General features: G+C 43.3%; 1 long non-coding RNA gene across 1 annotated transcript in view; it reads left to right on the plus strand.

Annotated features, from left to right (window-relative positions):
* The window catches only part of LOC104405174, a 29925-nt gene extending 12289 nt beyond the window's left edge, over positions 1 to 17636 (plus strand). Inside the window, exons 2-3 of the long non-coding RNA XR_719909.1 lie at positions 11067 to 11202; positions 17061 to 17636. This is a non-coding gene — a long non-coding RNA (uncharacterized LOC104405174). The remainder of the gene's footprint in view (positions 1 to 11066; positions 11203 to 17060) is intronic.
* Positions 17637 to 19346: the final 1710 nt, after the last annotated feature.

Genomic DNA, 19346 nt, shown 5'->3' on the forward strand with positions numbered 1-19346 from the left:
GTCCCTACAGTTCCAGTAAGTAAGCAATGATGCTTCCCTGTGTCCAGCTCTGGGGCAACAGCACAGGAGGGATGTGGAGCTGCTGAAGCAAGGCCAGAGGAGGCCCCGGAGCTGCTGCGAGGGCTGGAGCAGCTCTGCTCTGGAGCCAGGCTGAGAGAGCTGGGCTGGGGCAGCTGGAGAAGAGAAGGCTCCTCAAGGGGACACCTTAGAGCAGCTCCAGTGCCTAAAGGGGCTGCAGGAGACCTGGAGAGGGGCTTTGGACAAGGGATGGAGGGACAGGACAAGGGGAATGGCTTGAACCTGCCAGAGGGGAGATTGAGATGAGCTCTTGGGCAGAAGCTGTTCCCTGTGAGGGTGCTGAGGTGCTGGCACAGGGTGCCCAGAGAAGCTGTGGCTGCCCCATCCCTGGCAGTGTTCAAGGCCAGGTTGGACACAGGGGCTTGGAGCAACCTGCTCTAGTGGAAGGTGTCCCTGCCTGTGGCAGGGGGGTTGGATCTGGATGAGCTTTAAGGTCTCTTCAACCCAAATCACTTTACGATTCTATGAATACCCTCCACCTTCTGTTGTCAAACTGCTTTCCTGGTATCATCGTGTCTAGTAAAGAGTCTCAGGGAAACACCTACCAGCAGGCACTGAATAATTATGAAGTGAAAAAGTATTTTAAAATAATGAAAATAATGAAAAAGCACCAATGTTGTGCTTCAGAACTCATCTCTAAGTTCAGTTCATCATTCCTTCATGGTGAAAGGTGCATTTTCCCTAGTAGGATGCTAAGAGGGCATTATGTTTTAATAGTTCTGTAGTACATTGTACAAGCACATTAAAACTAAGATACCAAGATATATCATAGCAAGGTCCAGTTTCAACTTATTATCAGCATGTTTGCAGGGTGATTATTACTCCCTGTGTGTGTTTGCTAACACATTATTGTTGTTGCAGCCCAGCTGATTATATTGTATGGAAAAGGTGGCTCGCCACAGCAGGAACTGGGGAAGTGCACGTTGCCTTTGTAGCTTATCAGAGTGAATCCAAGCCTTGTTTGTTAAATAACTTCATGCCCAACTGAAAAATTGGCATTTATTCTCCTATCTCTTAAGATTGCAACCTTCAGTTCCCTCAAGTAATCATCACCCACCAGAGCAGTGATGCTTGAAGTGTTTAACTGTTGATTGCTTTTTCTGTACGCTACTTCAACTCATACTATCTCTTAGTTTTGTGGTCAGTAACAGGCTTTTGGGCCTCTTATGGCTGAAGAAAATAGTTCAACTTATACTGCTCTAGAGAGTAATATTTGGATAATAATGTGCCACCAGATAGCGTCTTGTGGTGCTTCACATTGAGTGCAGTAGTTGACCTTTGCTATAGATGAGAAATGGGTCTTCTTCTTAGAGCACATTATATGGAACCTATATAAAGGGAAAGCTGTTTTTTTTAGTGTAGTAGAGTAAGGTGCTGTGAAGATGTTATTAGCACAGGTTTGGAATGACCAAGTTACTCACATGTTTACAAAGCTTCAAGTGAGTTGTGTAGCTCTTGGGAAATAAGTGGCAGTAATAAATCTACAACGTGGTATGCTGTTGTGTACTTGGTTTATGCTGCACATTTGGGGGTTTAGTCTTTGTTTAGGTCTGTCTGTGTTCTTTGTGAGTGTGTGTGTCTCTGCTTTACACACGCAGAGAGGTAACAGAACATGGAAAATTAACATAGGGACAGGAATGAGGACTTAGGGATGTCGGCTGATGAGAAGCTCCCTATGACCCAGCTTCAGTGTGTGCTTGAGCCCAGAACCCCCCGTGTGCTGGGTGCACCCCCAGAGCGTGAGCAGCAGCTCAGGGAGGGGATCCTGCCCCTCTGCTGTGCTCTGGGGAGACCCCCCCTGCAGCCCTGATCCAGCTCTGGGGAACAGCACAAGAGGGACGTGGAGCTGCTGGAGCGAGGCCAGAGGAGGCCCCGGAGCTGCTGCGAGGGCTGGAGCAGCTCTGCTCTGGAGCCAGGCTGAGAGAGCTGGGCTGGGGCAGCCGGAGAAGAGAAGGCTCCTGAAGGGGACACCTTAGAGCAGCTCCAGTGCCTAAAGGGGCTCCAGGAGACCTGGAGAGGGGCTTTGGACAAGGGATGTAGGGACAGGACAAGGGGAATGGCTTGAACCTGCCAGAGGGGAGACTGAGATGAGCTCTTAAGAAATTCTTTTTTGCTTTAAAAATCAGAAATCCTGCATTGTATTTTTACACAGTATGTAATGCTAGTTAATACAGCCAAGTAATCCTGAACAGCAATGGCTGCAGACCACTGGTGTCAGCCACTTCTATGAGGAATGTCAGCCAAAGCATCAACTGAAGTTCCCAAAGACTCAGTCTAACTCATCATGAGCTCTAGCCAGATCTGAAGAGAGGGGTGATTCCCTTGCTGCTTGCTACAGCCTAAATCTTCATAGTGCCAAAAAGCCCCCCAGAAGTCCTAATAGTAAGAAATGGCACCACCTGGTGTTGTTTGCCTCCGTGGTCTTTGACTTGTCTGCTCACACACAGCTGAGCTAGTGGAACCTTGCCAGTCTTCATTAAATAATTTTGGGGGTGGAGTAATGAGGCAGAGCTCAAGTGATGCCACATGCAAACTCTAAAAATAATCTGTGATTTACATTAGGAGGCTTGGAATACAAGTGTTGATATGCTGATCACGTAGGCATGGAAGTGGAGGGGTTTGCTTAGCTCAGACTAAGCAGGTTTGACTCTTGTGATGGGTTTGGGTTTTGTTCTGCTGAGTGGTTGGACAGACTTATGTGTATCTGAGATGACTGATCTTTGTCTCTCAGCTTGCCAAACTTGGGGACTGGTTTTGATCAGTGCAAGACCAAGAAATTCTTTATATAGAGAACCATAGAATCATAGAATAATTCTGGTTGGAAAGGAACGTTAGATCATCCAGTTCTGACCCCCGTGCCATGGGCAGGGAGGCCTCACACTAGACCTTGTCACCCAAGGCTCTGTCCAACCTGGCCTTGAACACTGCCAGGGATGGGTCATTTACCACTTCTCCCGGCATCCTGTGCCAGCACCTCACCACCCTCACAGTAAAGAACTTCTTCCTTACATCTACCCTGAACTTCCACTGTTTCAGTTTGAACCCATCCCCCCTTGTCCTATCACTCCAGTCCCTGATGAAGAGTCCCTCTCCAGCATCCTTGTAGCCCCCTTCACACACTGGAAGCTGCTCTGAGGTCTCCAGCAGCTTCTCTTCTCCAGGCTGAACAGCCCCAATGTTCTCAGCCTGTCTCCATACGGGAGCTGCTCCAGCCCCTGAGCATCCTCGTGGCCTCCTCTGGGCTTGCTCCAACAGCTCCATGTCCTTCTGATGTTGAAGACCCCAGAACTGCACCCAGTGCAGGTGGGGTCTTACGAGAGCAGAGGGGCAGGATCACCTCCTTTGACCTGCTGCTCACACTTCTTTTGATGCAGCCCAGTATATGGTTGGCACAGAGATACACCACATGGCTACAATATATTCCATGTAGATTAAACTGCTCCTTCCAGAGTTTGTTCTGATTAAAGATTATAGTTGCTATGTTATTTTTCTACACTGTAGAGACATGCACGTCCCTCTTAGAAGTCTAAATTTTGTATGATTATCTGTGATTATTTATTTTAGTATCCTGGTATTCAGGAAGAACTGTTCCTTAAGCTAAATACAAAAAATGTGCATCCTAAATTTGGGTAATTCCAACACGTTGTTCCCTTTGCAGCTGCGAGGACCAGCTGTGTGTAAGGTACATTTGTATAATAATATGTTGATGTACTTTGTATTTTAGGGGTTCCTTTGTTGTTTTTTTCTTCAGGGAGAGGAATTTTGTATACAAATAGTGCTTTAGGATAATAAAAGTCAATTCAGACCAATTTAAATCAAAGTACTAAATCTAATTTTGACTGTAGAGGTTGATGGGAGTCTTGTATTCATTTGATGACTTGCTCATCAAGGTATTTGGAGTCTAAGCAGTCACAGCATGTCAGCTCAGAGGTCCCCTTAGCTTATTGGGCAATGGCTAGGAGTGGGTATTTAGGAAACACTGTAAAAACAGGGGAATTGTGCAGTGATACCATTTCGCCTTCCAACAAGTAGTGGAGTGGAGCTTTCCTGAGCCAAATATTGTATTGTTGCTTATAATCTCTTGATGGAACTCTCTTGTGTTACTCTATAGTTATCTTTTGAACCCAGATGCACTTATGATAACTCCAATATCCTCTAGCAATGAGTATCAGCTTTTCATAGGATTATAGGATGGTTTGAGGTGCAAGAGACCTTAAAGTTCATCCAGCTCCAACCCTCTGCCAGGAGCAGGGACACCTGCCACTAGAGCAGATTGCTCCAAGCCCCTGTGTCCAACCTGGCCTTGAGCACTGCCAGGGATGGGGCAGCCACAGCTTCCCTGTGATGTGTTGTTTGGAAAAGGATTGCATTATTTTTCAGTTGTAAATGTACTGCTAGAAAACCTCATTGGCTTCATCTCTTGTATGTGTCATTGATAATTGCACAGATCCATCTCACGTTCACTTGCAGTTGTCTTTCTCAAGCCTAAAGAGATCTAGTCCTAATGTTGTATCCTAAACACCTGAACACTTACTTTGGCGACTCAGTCATCGGTCTAATTAGGATTCACAACCAGGAAATCTTTTTTCTGATCCTCGTCCTAATGTTTTACTGTTGTAAGTCCCAGCCCAACAAGGGATTTAAGAATGTGCATAACTTTACACATGCAAATGTGGAATTATGCACTCCTTGAAGTTCTGCTCGTATTTATGCGCTCTGCCAGATTTGAGATTGTAAATTCTCTCTGTTAATCTTAGAGATGCTCTTGCCTCCCTGAATGCAATAAATAAGTTGTTGCAATACAAGGAATGATTTCCACTTTGCTTACGCTACAAGCTGATATCCTGCCAACATACCAGGTGGGAAATACTCACTACATAAAGAAAAAGCATCTATAAAGGTCAGTTGTACTCTCTGCTGCTCTGTTGTTAAACCAGGTTTTTGTCCACCTATTGAACTTGACTTAGTACTCTCTTGACATAATTAAATGTCTGTCTTCAAGCAGAGTGTATGAATATGCCGGAATGTGTCTTTCTTCCTCATCTCCATCCTTAAATTTCAAAGGTCAGAATGTTTGAAATAGATTTTTATTTGAAGAAGGCTGGGGAAGAGATGAAATAAATGAGAGGGTGGCAAACATTTGCCCATGATTTTGTCAGTGCTGGGGTTTTAGGCAAAAGAAGCTAAAAATAACAGGGGCAATATTGACACTGGACTTGATCACGAGTAGCACAAAAGATACATACATCAGCAGGCGGAATAAGTTGTATTCCAGCTTGTGCATAAGTCATTTAGTATTACTACACATTTAGCATTCTCAACTGTAGAGCAGAAACAACTGTGGTTTTCTATCACCATTTCATCATAGATTCATTAGGCAAATTCTTTCTTTTACACCTTTTGCAGAAGTCACACTATGTACTCATGTGTAAATAAAAGCAAGAATCAACTCCACAGTACTTGATCTTTTGCTGGCAGCACTTCCCACACGGTGATTCTGAGGGCTCTGTGTGGGCACAGCTTGATTATGGACTGCTTCATAGCATCACTTGTAGATATTCAGAACTCAGATCCATGGTATTAACTTCCAAATGATTTTTCAGAAGAACAGAACCATTTGGTTTGTGCTTTACATGTTTCATAATGCGCTTTCAAGTCATCACCTACTTCATGTGCGAAGACAACGTTTAAAAATAATTTAATATAAGGAGTAAATTGATTTAAAACCTAAAAATACTGGTTGCAGCAGTAAAGACCTTCATTATCATATGACCTTTTGTCCCATATCTGTTTTGCAACTCTTCTCTATTCTACAATCAAGTCCTGCGCATTGACTCCGCAGTGATGCTGTTGGAAGTGGCTCTTTTTGGATGAGATATTCCCTTAAGAAAGGAATAACCCCTTCACCACCACCTTTTTGTATCAGGATGGAAAATACCACTGTCTTGCTGCTGCTCCAGACTTGTCGCTTACACTTCATCTTTGAGTTGACCTTCTCTCGAGGTCTTTTCAGCTAGGCTTACATTTCGCTCTTGCTGACTATATGTAAAGTATCTCAGACATGGCCTTTTTTGTCCATCTGCTCAGCTAAATCCATCACTACTCGGGCTACCAGTTACCACAACATTCATTTTCACTTTTTTCCCCTCCCCCTGGCATAAGAAGTGAAATCTTGCCTTGATGATGTCTGTTGAAAGCAGTGCTGTTTCCTACCCTGGATTCACATCATCTCCTTTCATCCTGCCGCTGGCTTCCCTGTGATTGTGATCCCGTGCAAGTCTTTACTTTTGAAGCCACCTATGTCCCATATCTGCTTCCCTGCTGTTTCCAATTCCCTGTTTATTTTCTCTCTGTACCATGCGTGATGCCACCTTCTATCCCTCACTCATCCACTGTTCAAACAAGCACCACGTTTCACTGTTTCTCAGAAGGAATTTCTGCTAGGCATAGACAATGTTAATTGATTCACTGCCCACAAAAGCCTCTAAAAATCCTCTTGGTTGCTCATAAAGCACTTGAAAACAATTAGGCTGTTGTTATACTTAGTGGGCTGCCTATCATAGAATTGTTTAGGTTGGAAAAGACCTTTATATCATATAGTCCAACAATTAACCCAGCACTGCCAAGTCCACCACTACACCATGTCCCAAAGCACCACATCCACATGTCTTCTAAATCTCTCCAGGGATGGTAACTCCATCACTTCCCTGGACAGCCTGTTCCAATGCTCGACAGCCCTTTTGGTGAATACAGTTTTCCCAATTTCCAATCTAAACCTCCCCTGGCACAACTTGAGGCCATTTCTTCTTGTCCTATCGTGATGGTACAGATTGCCTCAGTTTCCTTTTGTTTCACCATCTGTTTGCCTCAATGTGTCGTTTCTTATCTTCGTGTGCATTATAAGCACGTTGAGAACAGAATCATCCTCCTTTCTTTGTTTCCCTTTGCATGCTACCAAACACAGCTGGGGGCTGGTCACAGCATTGCTCATCTCCTACATCAGTCAAGACATCATCTCCAGCACCCTCCTGTGCTGGTGCATTGGGTCTCATTGGTAGCACATTTATTTATTGGGGTTTGCTTTGGAGCTAAGACTTCCCTGCACGTGCTGGGGACTGTCCCCAGTTTGCTGTTTGGATGTGGATGTGCTGAGCTGCTTGTTTGGAAGGGAAGGCAAGATTTACACTTAAGGTTGTGCTGTATCGTGCTGCTTGGCCTTGGACCCAGAGGATTCTCTCTGGTGTGTTTTATTTAGTAGCACACAAGTAGCCTCAGACACCAAAGGTTACACAAATAAAAACAGACGCTTTTGATGGGTGTCAGCATTTTTAATGAGGAATAAAATTAAGCCCTGGATACTTCTGACCATTTAATGGCACTATTTTTTTTGCCTTGCATGCTGTTTTATTTCCCCCCATATTAGATGACAATTGCCTCAAGTCCTGGTCTGGTGGGATTATGCCAGATACCTGCACAGTTGGAAACTCATCAGCGATTCAGATTCCTTCAGTCTGGATGTCAGTTTTATCACAAAACTTGTAAAGCTTACCATGGTGATTTCCCATTTCCTCTTTAGTAGACATTTTGTTTGAATGCCATGAAGGGGCTCCTTTCTTGGAGCCCCCAGGGGTACAATAAGCTATGCTCTTTGAGAGAGGCTACAGGAGTACAAAGTTCCCTTCATTAAATTTTCCTTTCGTGCTTTAACATAGAATATTTCTGTTTAAAACACTCTCTCATTTTCTTTTGTGTCTTCATCCTCTTACCTTGATGAGATTGTGGTGCATCCGCTTGATGGAAAAGGTGGGGGTGCTGCTCCTCAGAGGTTTCTTCTAGTACACAGAAATATTCTGCTGGCACGTGAGGTGCTTGAGGAGCAGCTGGAAAAGGGAAAGCAGATCAAGTAATTGTAAACTTAATAAAACCCCATCGTTACTAGCATGCCATGTGGTGCAGGGTGCAGATCAGACCGCTGTTCATATTGACTTTCAGCCAAGAAAAGCGTTTGAGATTTCGTGTGTGTTCATTCTGTAAGGTAGTTATTGAGTTGCACTGGAGATGGAGATGTGTTCCCTGGTTCACTCCTAGAGTGTGTATTTTTCCTTCAGTTTAGTTGTGAAATTCCTAAGCAAGTAACTAAATAGAATTGTGGGACATTTTCCCTGCCACATGTCCCAGAAACACAGATCTCTTAGGACATGGGATAGTTCGGGGAAGGGATGTCCTGCTCGATGCAGGGTCAGCTCTGGGACCAGACCAGATTGCTTTATCCATTCAAGTATTTAAACCCTCCATGTTTTCACTATAGATCCTACATAATGAATCTATGATTCTCTGATAATTACTCATTTTGCACTGTTGACTTACAACGTTTTTCTTCAGTCCAGCCCCACAGACCTTTAAATAATGCTGTAAAATGACCTTTCAGAGCAGTTCTCTGTTAGGGAGATATTTCATTTCCCTTTTGAGGAGTTTCCTTGCTGTTGGCAGTTTCTGACCATCCATCCGAGAGTCCTGTCATCCATCACCAAACAGAAATCAATCTCAAACCCTGTGGTGGGATTACCATAATGCACGATGCAACCTTCTTTCCTGAACGGGAGATCCTGCAGCACGTGGTTTATGGCCATCTAATGTTAGACACTAATCTCATTTAGTGTTTTCCCCAAAGTGCAAATAGTGCATTAGGGTAACGTAACAAGCACAGCAGATCGATATGGAAACGGTGCTCTCCTTCAACAGATTAATCCAAGAAAATGGACTTGTTGACTTGAAGGAAGTGGCCCTGTTTGCAGTTGACCTGCACTGGGTCTGCAGTGCCTGGAAGAACAGGCGATGGGCTGAGAGCACGTCTTGAAAAATCATCTCTAAAAAGTCATAGCATGAGAACAAGTAACTATGGGGCAGGAGATGACGTGTCTTATAGGGATACGATAGTGTTGGCAACATAAAGAATCCATTGAAGCATTCAAATAAAGGATAATACGTGGACTTGGAACGGTCACTAATGGCACAGCTCAGGGAAAAAAGCAATCAAACCAGCTCCTTAATGTGGGTTTGAGCACCCCTCTTGAAACATTTTTAAACACATTTACAGATTTTATGTAGCAAAGTGTCCAGCAACCCATTTCCTTCCCTCTTCACCTTTGTAGAAGAAGTCACTTTAAAATGGTTTGTGAATAAAGACACAGCTAGATATTCTGAGTGTGGTTTTTGTTAACTCATGGTCTATTGTATTGGTTTATCAATCCAGACCAGGCTTTCTGACATTTAGAATGAGCTCTGTTTTAGTCAAACCTGAATCATCACCACTGTAACATCTACAGAGAGCGTATGTGGTGCTTCCTCTCGTGCTCCATCCCTGTCCAGACCTCACCATAATCAGTGTGCAGCAGTTTATGGTCATACATTTTGATGCTTGGCACTCTTTTGAAGTGCTTGCTGATATCAGCAGAGGGGGGATTAAGGGAAAATCCTCATACCTAAGAGTCTACAGAAGTTTGAGCTTTAGATCATAAAATGTGTAAGCACCTGGGACTGCATTTGAATGCTGGTTGTCACAGATGTAGGGTAATGAATGAAAAGAGTAAGAGAGATGTTTTATATAGGTACATACTGTAAAATCAAGGTGACTTAACATTCCTTTTTCTTAGTACTAAATCTTGAGTGATTGCCAAGAAGTCAATTCCCCTAAGGAACATCATTGTGCTTCGCCTTTCACTGTCTTGCTGTAGTAAAGTAGAGATCTGCCTTGGCCAATCAGCAAAATGGGAAGGAACAGAATATTCATCCAAGGATGCTGTGGCTGACAAGTGGCAGGTTTTTTACAGCCTTATTGAACTAAAAATAATGTGAGCTGGATGTTAAAGCAGCCACTGTCAGGCTTTCCTCATAGGGTAGATGGGAAGATGCATGTAAAGCAAATGGTTGTTTTCAAGGCATAGGAACTATAAATGGTTTTCTAAGTTTTCATAGAGTTTTTTCCTACTGTTGAAATATTTTGTCTTTGGTGTGAAAGGGGTTTAACTGTGATTTGATTGTCTCTTATAGAAATGAGAACCTTAAAAAGTATTTATAAAGTAAATGTCCTGTTAGCTTAAAATTTCAATCGACTTCTTGTCTCTGAAACACTTCAGCAAACCCCCTTCTTCTGAAATAGGAAAGTATTGATTCCCATTTTAATTCTGTGGTACTACCAGTGTGGATAACATTTTATGAATTAATGGAAATCACAAGATCTCTGTCCAAAAGAGATTGGATTTTACAAGGCGGACTACAGAAGCTTCCTTTCTTTTGGCTTCTACTGAAGGCAGAAAGTATACTGCACCAGCCAAAAAGATGGCAAGAGTAATGAATCCATACAGTAAAGAAAACAGGCAAAATTCCTAAATAACTTGCACATCTGGTGTCAGGATTACAACTGAGGTGATGGCAAGGAGGATGCACCAGAAACAGAGGCTATTATCAGATCAGCAAAAGTAGGTTGTGAAATTAGCTGATGGTAGCAGGGTTTTTATAGTCTCGAGGTCAGGCCAATGGGTGATTTCACTTCTATGCAGGAGCAATACTTAATAAGTAGCAACATGATGTTGTCATAAGGCTATAGAGTAATGAAGCTTTCCAGTGGATCTGTGACTTTCTCGAAGGTAGGTGAGCTCAGATGTACTTTGTCATTGCTGGGATCTTATATGTCCTCATATGAAGTGGGATGTTAATTTTCTCTGCCAGCTGGCACCTGACTGCTGCATCAGGAGGACACTTGTGGTCCTAGTAGCCAAACTTGTGCAGCTCACATTGATGTTTGCATCTGATCTCATGCACTTATTTCCCAACTAGCTCGAGAAACAGCCTTTCTTGATTAACTCTGAAGTGTTTTCCTTCAGTACTGTTTAGTTCACTTCTTGAAAAAAGAAAAATAAATAAAAGAATTGCATCTTTCCTGAAATCTTTTTGAGAAGGAAACAAAAGGTTCTTTTCTCTTTCCCCAGGAGATACCAAACTCATCCAGTCTGCGCTGATCTGCAGGATAAGATTCTACAGTGTTATCGACAACATGCTCAGGAGACCCTGAGCTGCTCTGCCCTGGCTAACCAGTACCTGCACTGTGTCAATCATGCCAAACAGGTGAGTTAGAGATCCTGCCACTGAAACAATGATGGAATGAAGAAGAGAGGAAGACTATGGGAATATCCGATTAGCCCTTCTTACATGTTTCCAGTGTGTAGGTTCTCAGAAGCTCTGTGGAGTCCAGGTTCAATTTATTTAAATGCTTGGATTTCTATCTCTTCCCTTGGGAAGCTATTGTGTAGTGTAGTAGCTGTCACTGTTGGCATAATTTTCCCGGTATCTGCAGTTTAGCAGTAAAAAAATGGGGATTAAACTATGTGGTGCTGCTTGTCATATGTATGACAAATGGATGTCTCAAACTAGATTGCTCACCCGTTGGAAGTCTTGATTTCTTTTATGTTTATGACTCTTCATCAGGGACTGGAGCAATAGGACAAGGGGTGATGGGTTCAAGCTTAAACAGAGGAAGTTCAGGTTTGATATAAGGCAGAAGCTCTTCCCTGTGAGGGTGCTGAGGTGCTGGCACAGGGTGCCCAGAGAAGCTGTGGCTGCCCCATCCCTGGCAGTGCTCAAGGCCAGGTTGGACAGAGGGGCTTGGAGCAACCTGCTCTAGTGGAAGGTGTCCCTGCCCGTGGCAGGGATTGGAGCTGGAGGAGCTTTAATGTCCCTTCCAACACAGACCAGCCTGGGATTCTATGATTCTGTGTAGGAGACAATGGTTGCATGGCAGTGCTAAAGCTGTTCCTCAGCCCACAACGCTTACTGCAGTGCTATTACTGTTAATTCTTTGTTTATACAGTCGATGTGCTCCTTTTTGCACACGCAGCCTGGCTGCATTGGCAGTCTGGAAGACAAATTCAGCTACCAGCTGTAGCGTGGTTGTTCTCTGAACACTGCAGGATGAGGACACTTTGTCTGGCTGTCTGGGCAGCTCTGAAATCACTTTATGATACTCAACTTTGCTATCATTAGTGAGGAACTTAATCAGGATCCGTGTAATGACAAATAAAAGTCAGTGTGATCACCCTGTTCTTTTAAAATCATTTTCTTCAATATATCCTTTGTCAGTTCGTCCTCCTGCCCACTTGTTAATGCTCCTGAGCTCCTTCATTTATAGAATCATAGAGTCATAGAACGGTTTGGTTTGGAAAGGACCTTAAGATCATTTAGTTCCAACCCCCTGCCATGTGCAGGGACAACTCACACTAGACCATGTCGCCCAAGGCTCTGTCCAACCTTGAACACTTCCAGGGATGGAGCATTCACCACTTCTCTGGGCACCCTGTGCCAGCACCTCGGCACCCTCACAGTAAAGAACTTCTTCCTTATCTCCAACCTGTTAAACTTCCCCTGTTTCAGTGTGAACCCATCACCTCTTGTCCTATCACTCCAGTCCCTGATGAAGGTCCCTCTCCAGCATCCTTGTAGCCCCCTTCAGACACTGGAAGCTGCTCTGAGGTCTCCACGCAGTTTCTCTTCTCCAGGCTGAACAGCCTCAATGTTCTCAGCCTGTCCTCAAAAACTCTCCAGCCTCCCACATCTCCCTGCTCATGAAAATCTTTCCTGATGTCCGAGCCTGAGGCTTTGTTTCAGAAACTACTGACCCTTTATATTAAGTTTGGAACGATGGTTGAGCCATGCTTACATGCTAAGCATGAGGAGTCCAACCAGCTTTGTCCAGGTGCCTTCCTTGGGCTCCAGGTGGAAAATCTTTCTCATCCCTTTCTTCCTTACACTATATAGTTCCCCATGACCTTTTGAACTAGATTTTTTGCCTTTAAATTGAATCTATTCCATTAATTCCTATGACAAGTAATGATTGGTCTCTAAGTTACTTCTAAGTTTTCCTTTAGTGTGATTTTTGTATTCCGAAATCCAGTCTGAAGTTACTGGACCATGTATGGGTTTGAGACATTTAGATAGATGACCTGTGAATAGTATTAGGTTGTTATGGAGTGAATTTAGATCTTCACTGTGGCTTCCATCCTCTGAAACACTAATTTATTGTATTTATAATTTGTATTATTCTTTGAAGTAACTGAAAAAATTCAGCTTAATTACGCTACACGTTTAAGCTATAACTGTAATTTGTATCTGATAGGAATTCCTTCAGAAGACTGTGATGAGGATGAATTAATTCATGTTCAGAAGGGGCAGGAAAAGGAAACCGCATAAATTCGAGCATTGGGTTTTCGAACCCTTTTAAACACCTTTTTATTGTTGAAGATCTTCAACCAAACCTGTCAAGTAGTTGAAAGTGTTTCCTAAATGTTTCTTACCTTCTTTCATACATGCTTCAGGATTAGAATTCAGAGAGGTTTCTCTCTTAGGATAACAGAGAAAGAAAAGCCTTTTATGGTGGATACATTTGCAAGCAGGACAATTGGTTTTCATCAAGAGCATTAGTCTTCTCTAGCTCATCCTCCATGTGTTGCAGCTGTAATTGTAATTATTGTTACTCACTGATTGCCCAGAAGTCCAGACTGTGTAATTGCTAGATGCTGCTATAAACTGCCTCAAAATTACCTTCTCTGTGTGCTTGGTTGGAAGGCAGAGGAAGTGGCAGAAATAGCAGAGCCAGAAATGAAAAAGTTAACTGACATTGCCTACAAGAAACAAAGAGAGAAGAAAATTTGCTAGAGGGAATAGACCAAGATATTGAAAAGCAAATAAGTTAACTAATCCGATTTCCTGGCGCTGAGTCTGGGCACTTGTGCTCAGGCTGAGCACATTCTGTGCCTTTCATAAATTGAATTTATTGACTCCCCTTTCTTCCCTATCTTGCTTATAATTATCTCACCCTCTCTTCTGTATGCTCCTTATTTCTCATCCTGTTGGTAATCTCATGTCTCTATCTGTCCTTTTCTCCCCTTGTTAGAAAAGCCCAGAGAGTTGTTAATTCAGAGGAGTTTGACACATTGTTGTATCTTCGCTTGAGATCTTCTCCCAAAGTCATGAGAAGCCAGTGAGATAAATTAAACTCTATTATTAATGTTTGAGGTTTATTCTAATAGTAATGGAGAGAAAAACTTACTTAATGGAGCCATTAAGGGGAAGATATTAGGCTTGTCTGTAGCGTGTATTTGTGCTCCCACTGCTGAAGTAACTCCAGCTTCAGTCACTGCACTAATACAGACCATCCAGTCGCATTTTAATCACTTACCCTGGTCTGCTGCCCACTGATATGGACAAGGTAGCTGTTAAAATACCCTTTTTTCTTCCTCCTTTTATTTTTCCCTGGGCTACAGGGAGTCCAAATTCATATATGGAAACACAACTGGTCTATACCTTAATGAAGTCTATGCAATAGTTTCCTATTAGACCATTGAATTCCAGAGGGATACAAGTCTCTGCAGGCAGGTGAGATTTCAAAGTACTTCAAAGAATGATACCAACAGCTTCTGGGGTTTGACAGCTACAAAATGTTATTCCTCAGCCTTTTTAGCATTGTTTCAACCATCATATTAATTTGTAGCTTGGAGTGGTCCTTAATCATGCATCCTAGTCAGAATAAAACCATTGTTTTAGCCTCATCCTCCAGTATTTTTACTAGAGACCATCTTCGACTCTAATAGAAAAACATGTAAAATCAGTGTAGCTGGAAACTGAACTGAAACACGATGAAAAGGCTTTGTCTTTAATGGCCAACATTTCCTAGAATCATAGAATACTTTGGGTTGGAAAGGACCTTAAGATCATCCAGCCCCAACCCCTGCCCCGGGCAGGGACACCTTCCACTAGAGCAGGTTGCTCCAAGCCCCTGTGTCCAACCTGGCCTTGAACACTGCCAGGGATGGGGCAGCCACAGCTTCTCTGGGCACCCTGTGCCAGCGCCTCAGCACCCTCACAGGGAACAGCTTCTGCCTTATCTCCAACCTGAACTTCCCCTGTTTCAGTGTGAACCCACCACCCCTTGTCCTGTCACTCCAGTCCCTGATGAAGGTCCCTCCCCAGCATCCTTGTAGCCCCCTTCAGACACTGGGAGCTGCTCTGAGGTCTCCACTCAGCACTACCATTACTGAAGTAAGTTTGTTATGGAAAAGTCAGACCAGGTTCCCTTCATTGGTGTTGTGAAAAAAAAAACCACAAGGAAAATGTTTAAAATACTTTAATTTCTTATGTGACCAGGAGTCATCAGAGAACACTAAAAACCCCCAAAACATGTAGAGAAAACCAAAGCCCTGAAGACTCCCGTTTGTCTGAAGATCAAATTTTGTGGGGAGAAGTATGCGTGTTATGAACAAATCCCTGTGATTTCTTTCCTTAGGATACTAAATAAAAGTAACACAATTTTTCTCAGCTCTGTGGGGAATTTCCTACGTTAACTTCTGCGGTGTCAAATTTATGTAAAGTTAATATTCAACCCAGTGATGGCTCTGAGCAAGTTCTATAATAGCACTGCAAAAAGAGTAAAGGTAAAGTAGCCTTCATCAGTTTTACAGCAGTCTCCATGGGGATGCTGTCAAACTGAGCTTGGAGATTTTGTTAACTAATACAAGTTTCCCTTCTTTCTCTCTATAATGGCACCTAGGGAGCATAAAACCAACTCCTTCTATTCTGTCAGCATGTGCTTCTCCTCCATGGATTCTGGGGAATGTTGTGATCACAAGGACATTCACCATCTTTTCATGTGCATGCTCTCCTGCTCCTTGGCGCACCTCTTAATCCTTGCAGAAACACTGCTTGATCTACTTGAATGGTTCACTGGGTTATTTTTAGTACTACTGTGAGGATTTGGTTGAAGACATACGTGAAAACAGGCTTTTTAGTCCCTTTATTTTTAATTTTCCTGAATTCTAACTTGTGACTCTGACAGTTCAATCCATGCTGGCAAGACTCTGCCCCGTCTGGCCAGATACTGCTGCTCAAATACCCAAATCAGCCTTAGTAGGTCTCCTGTAAGATTTCAAGGCTTACATTTGGGTTTCCTTCTGACATTAACAAATCCCTTCCTACCATTTCTTACAAGGAGACTCTTATGTCTTTCCCATTTTATAGATTTTGTAGGCGAGAAAAATAGCTTTAAGCTCCCTTCCAACCCAAACCAGTCTGGGATTCTATTCTTATTGCCTCAATGTCATAGTCTTCCAATGAACACTGATGGCCTCCAGCATGCTTTTACTGCCTAGCCTGTCAGTGTCCTGTTAGGTCCCACTGTCTGTTCTCCATACTGGTCTAAACAAGCAGTATCCATACCTGTGCTCCCTTCTGCAGACCCTTTATTTCTAGATCATGGCAGTAGGAAACTTTTAGTCGAGCCCTACATACTGTCCTTGCAAGTCTGCATGTTCATAGTAGAGGCCAGGGCCTCTCTGGAGTCAAGACCTTGATGGCAGAGCTGTCTGGTGTGGCAGGAAGAATAACTCTTGGACTACTTGACAGATCTTTACTTTTAGCTCTTGGTGGCTGATTGTGCATGGGAGGGAGGTGATGAATGAAGTACAAGGTCAGTGCAACACGTTAAGACTATTGAGCTTTTGATTATGACTCAGAACACAGGAAGGACGTAGGTAGGGGAGACACTTAGTGTTCTATGACTTCAGGATATATTTCCTTGAGTACGTAATTGCTGGGAATGGGATTTATCTTATTGTAAGGTCAGGGGTTTTAATTTCTTTAATAGCCAATAGCACTAGAGCCATGATAGCATTAGGATGGATGAAGAGGAATCATTACTGCAACTCTGCAGGCCTCCAAATGGGGAGTCCTAAGATAGCTTCATTCTGTTCCTGTGGCTTGTCTCTGTGATGGTGTGTGTGTTGACAGTGTTTCTTTTTCTGTGTTTTTATTTAAGCAATTGCAAATCCTAGGAAGGAATTGTAGCCAAACTTCAGGGAGTTTCTGGAATAACTTTGAGTTACTGAAATACGTGTTTCTCCCTCTCTCTTTCCCCCCCTCCCTGACCATTTTCTTAGCAGAGCATACTTGGGAGAGGAGGATAAAGGCATTGTCCAAATCAAGCACAAGACCATCAACTAATTTCAGCAGAAGAGCGTTTTTTACCCCGAGAATGATATGACAGCCCATTTACAGGGCAGGCCAATAAAGAGAAGAACTGGAAGAGCCGTTTCAAGAGCAGCAGCCATCACGACTCAATCAGTGTGACCATTTGAAAAGCCAAGACCTGTATCTTATTACATCAGAAATCACAGAGCTGAAGATACTGTTCAGTCTTAGTGAAATCCACTTAGTGGTGATTGAAGGAAGAAAAAGAAAAGAACCTTTCACTGACCTGAGAAAGGGGAAATATCCTTCAAATGCTGCTATTTCACTGTAGAATCTCCTCTAAAACTCCCTGTCAAAGGCACGGGTATGTAACACTTGGTGTGCCGGGATGTGGTGGCACTTTGTGAGGAGGTCAGCCCCTGGTCCTCACTGTACACACAGCCTGTTTTCCTTACCATGTATCATGACTTAAATTGTGCTTAAACTTATTTCACAAGTCATGTCACTAAATGAAGTCTCTCTCCAGGTCTTCTGCTGGAATGATGTTAATGATCCAACACTTAAAATGTAACATGGCCTTTATTTACATGAAATGATTCTGTTGTGCTCCTTGGTCCTATCAAGTACTGACGAATATGCCTCACGCTGTACCAACAATAAATGTATTTTATGCACAAGATTGATGGTTCAGTCTGTCTCTCTTTCCATTCCTCAGGGGCGGATGGTGTTCCCTCTGCTGTGTCAATCATGTTTCACCAGCAGATGTTATTGACAAAGCTTTAGAGCATAGACTTCTCTGCATATCCAACCTTGGTTTCAGGAACAGTACTGACATAGAACTGTTTTTCATCACAGCAACCTAAAAGGATCCCACATGATGGTGTGCTGTGATTCATGCACCACAAGTTTCTTTCCTTGAGAAGTGAATGAAAGGGCATGGAGTGCCTAAACCTGCAAAGCATCTTCATGCAAGAACCCAGTGTGATTTAACTGGGTTTGTTCAGATAACAGCTGCTGTGTTCATCTTACCCAGCAACCTCAGAAAAGACTTTATAGCAATAGCAACAGCATCAGTGTCAAATAAGTGATGTGCCTTCTGCTAGTTATTTACCTGTTCTGTATCTTTAATTGGCCATGTTGAACTGCATCCCACTGTACAACTGTGAGTGCACCTGTGGATCTCATTTAGGCTTTATTCACAATATTGCCACTGACTCTTCTATTCTAATTCTCAAGATGCTTTGTGAGCACTGTTTAATTAAGGGTTATTTTTTATTCCTACAAAAAGAAGCTGGGCTTTTGCACGTGTGAAGCAACTGTAATATCAGGAGGAAAGGAAGATCCTGGAGTTCAACGTCAGGTGCCAGGTAAACTGCTTGAGAGAAATAATAGGGACATAAGCAACGTGTTTACATGGTGGCTTGCTGTAATGTTTACCAATCAGCTAACTCACAAATTCGCCTTCATAATGTTCTCTTTTGTAACAGAGAGCCAAGAAGTTGGCAGATCCGTCCTTGCCAGGCTCAGAATTGGCAGCAAAATGCAGCACAGAGGAGAAGCAGATGTTTTTAAGGCCAGATGATTCTGTAAAATCAAGGGAAGAGCTATGTCGGGAAGGAAGGTCTCTGTTACTGCCAAATGTTTATCGGTTTCCCATCCTGACAGCCTTGAGCAATGGGAGTCAGTCTTGCTTGCTTTGTTCCAACTGTGTTTTAGGCTTCATTTGAGATGTTGTGTTCTTTAAACATCTTCTGTATCGTAAATGGTGGCATCTCTGGCAGGTGCTGCTTGAGCTTGGGGGATGCTGATTGCAATAAACACGGTGCAGACTTTAGAACTGTCCCCATTGTGGACAACTTTTGCCTTTAAAGTAGAGCAGCAGTTCTGAATGTTTCTGGGGTGAGGTTCAGTTTGACACCTCTTCTTACCTTTGCCATCCCCTCCTTCTGAGAACTTGCAGCTCTGTCCTTTCATCAGTCTTTGACGTCCTTCTTCTTGTTGGTGTGGACATCAAGCAGGACACTGTTCTTTGGAAACGGAGTTGAGAGGTAATGTCAGACATTCCTGCTCAAGGAAGCAGTAGGTCTGCTTAAAATAGACATTTTTGCAAAGGCCTGTAGGGACAGGCCAAGAGGAGTGGCTTTAACCTGCCAGAGGGGAGGGTGAGATGAGCTCTTGGGCAGAAGCTCTTCCCTGAGAGGGTGCTGAGGCGCTGGCACAGGGTGCCCAGAGAAGCTGTGGCTGCCCCATCCCTG

The sequence above is a fragment of the Nestor notabilis genome, unplaced genomic scaffold (assembly GCF_000696875.1).
Source record: "Nestor notabilis isolate BGI_N333 unplaced genomic scaffold, ASM69687v1 scaffold8174, whole genome shotgun sequence".
Lineage (NCBI taxonomy): Eukaryota > Metazoa > Chordata > Aves > Psittaciformes > Psittacidae > Nestor > Nestor notabilis.